Here is a 3,183-nt window from a genome sequence, read left to right on the forward strand (position 1 = left end):
GGTGCCCTCTTGGAGGCAGAGAACAGCCCTCATCAGATATGGAATCTGCTGGTGCCTTGGTCTTCATGTAAGGACAAGGGGTTTCTTCCTTCTGGAAGATTCAGCAGGAAGGCGCCGTCTTGGAGGCAGAGAACAGCCCTCATCAGATATGGAATCTGCTGGTGCTTCCATGTTGGACTTCTCAGCATCCAGAACGAGGAGTAAATAATTTTCTGCTCTTTATAAACCACACAGTCTCAGGGATTCTGTTCTAGCAGTGCAAACAAATCCAGGCAGATGTAGAAACATGATTTATGTGGACTCAATGGCTAATAGAGATGACATTTACCTGGAAACTCCACAGATGGGACCTTGACTAGCTAAGTCTAGGCAGACTGGAGAGTTTCTATCTGTCTGTTACCTATCTATCATCTATCGATCTATTGATCTATCTGTCTAACATCTATCATCTATCTATATATTCATCATCTATCATCTACCTGTCAATCATCTATCAATGATCTATGTATCTATCCATCTATCTATTGATCTATCTATGCATGTCTGTGTCTATCCGTTCATCCATCTAATGTATTATCTATGTATTTATCTATTGAATCTATAATCTACATATCAATTATCTATCTACCTACCTATCTATTGATATATCTATCTATCCATTCATCCATCCATCTATCTAATGTATTCTCTATCTATATATTTATCTATGAATCTATAATCTATGTATCAATTATCAACCTATTTATTGATATATCTATCCATTCATCCATCTATCTAATGTATTTATATACAGAATCTATAATCTGTGTATCAATTATCTATCTATCCACCTATGTATTGCTCTATCTATCCATTCATTCATCTATCTATTCATCCATCTATCTAATGTATCCTGTATTTAGCTATTGAATCTATAATCTGTGTATCAATTATCTATCTCTCTATCCACCTATCTATTGATCTATCTATCTATCTATGCATTCATCTATCTAATGTATTCTCTATGTATTTATCTATTGATTCTATTATCTATGTATCAATTATCGATCTGTCATCTATCTATCTGTCTAGCCAGCTGTCTATCTATCTGCCTAGCCTCTCTCTACTAGCAGGCATTCATCGGTGGGTCTTGCTCCTCTCATGGGGCAAGTATCATCACAGCTTAGAATCTCACGTCTTCACCAGCACCTCCTCTCTGTGCTATATAATTAGTTCCAAGGGTCTTAATTAGACAACTATGTAACCCAGCTCTGCTTATTACAAAAGTTGAATCTCCAATGAAAGGTTCTTAGCCTCCATGGAGATCCTGAGATTCTCTGCTTGGCTGTTCCCCACTTCCATGTCAACCTGGATCTTGGGGCAACCCCTTCTCCATCTGGCATCTTGCCTCCTCCTTGGTGGCCTGGGCAGAGACCCTGTTCTCCCTACCTGCGTGCCCACATCTCCCTAAGCAAGGTTGCACTGCTCATTTAGACCTCGGATCTGTGGAGCTGACTGAGTTTCTGCACGCCTTAGAAGATGAGCTTTGAGGCCAGGAGCGGTGGCTCATGTCTGTCATCCCAGCACTTTGGGAGGCCGAGGCAGGTGGATCACCTGAGGTCAGGAGTTCGACACCAGCCTGGCCAACATGGTGAAACCCCGTCTCTACTAAAGATACAAAACATTAGCCAAGAGTGGTGGCAGGTGCCTGTCATCCCAGGTACTCGGGAGGCTGAGGCAGGAGAACTGCTTGAACCCGGGAGGCGGAGGTTGTGGTGAGCCGAGATCACTCCATTGTGCTCCAGCCTGGGCGACAAGAATGAAGCTCCATCTCAAAAAAAAAAAAAAAAAAAAAAAAAAAAAGATGAGCTTTGAAGGATGTGTGCAAAACTGTAAAAACTACGATGCTTGGTAGTGTTTGCATACCGTTTTCCGTTGCAGGTTTAATCTTTGGGTAAACGAATTGTGTTAAACATGATTGGGAACGTCTGTTTTGCTTCACGAATGATAAGGAATGAACCACGAGCAGTGGCTTGCCAAACTCCTCAGGAATCCATCCACCCTCGGTTATCTCTGTGACAGCTCGGAATCTCAGAACCCAAAAGGACTCCGAGCACTCGTCACCCTCCTCAGTGGTGCCCACTGAGGAGGGTGGCAAGGTGCTCCGATGACCATGACAGGCGGTGTCTCACTTTCATCTTAGTGGGCTGGCGAGGGGTAGTGGTGTCCTTGTCAATCGCAGCACTTTCTATGAAGTGCAAAAAGTTAAGGGTTTGCGGATAGATGGATGATGGATAGATGGATGAATGGATAGATGTATCAATAGATAGATAGACAGATAATTGATACATAGACTATAGATTCGTAGATAAAATGGGGGACAGCATGGCTGAACAGCTCTTAATTTTATGTATGTATGTATGTATGTATGCATGTATTTACTGGAGATGGAGTCTCGCTCTGTCACCCAGGCTGGAGTGCAGTGGCACAATCTCAGCTCACTGAAACCTCCACCTCTCAGATTCCGGTAATTCTCATACCTCAACCTCCTGAGTAGCTGGGACTACAGGCACCCACCACCATGCCCGGCTAAGTTTTGTGTTTTTAGTAGAGACGGGGTTTCACCATGTTGGTCAGGCTGGTCTCGAACTCCTGACCTCAGGTGATCCACCTGCCTCGGCCTCCCAAAGTGCTGGGACGACAGGCGTGAGCCACTGTGCCTGGGTAGCCCTTAAATTTAGGCCCAGAAGGCCCAGAAGTTGCCATTCCTTCGGTTTTGCAACTTATTCTCTGAATAGCCACTGAACAACTGCCCACCTTCTAGAGAGTTCTGATGTCTCTTCTGTAAAATGCCTACCTCCCACTGTCCAAGGATCAAGCTGCATTTTAACACAAATGCACTATCTAAATATTGCATATTTCTCTTCATAAAATAAAGGTGGGAGGATCATTTGAGCCCAGGAGTTTGAGACCAGCCTCGGCAACATAGCAAGACCCCATCTCTACATTTTTTTTTAAATTAATGGGGCATGATGGTGCTCTGGGCAACATAGTGAGATCCCCTCTCTCCAAAACATGTTTAAAAATTAATAAGGCGTGGTGGCACGCTCCTGTGATCTCGGCTACTTGGGAGGCTGAGGTGGGAGAAGCTTCAGCCCAGGAGTTTGAGACCAGCCTGGGCAACATAGCAAGACCCCATCTCTA

This window comes from Piliocolobus tephrosceles, chromosome Y (genome assembly GCF_002776525.5).
Source record: "Piliocolobus tephrosceles isolate RC106 chromosome Y, ASM277652v3, whole genome shotgun sequence".
NCBI lineage: Eukaryota > Metazoa > Chordata > Mammalia > Primates > Cercopithecidae > Piliocolobus > Piliocolobus tephrosceles.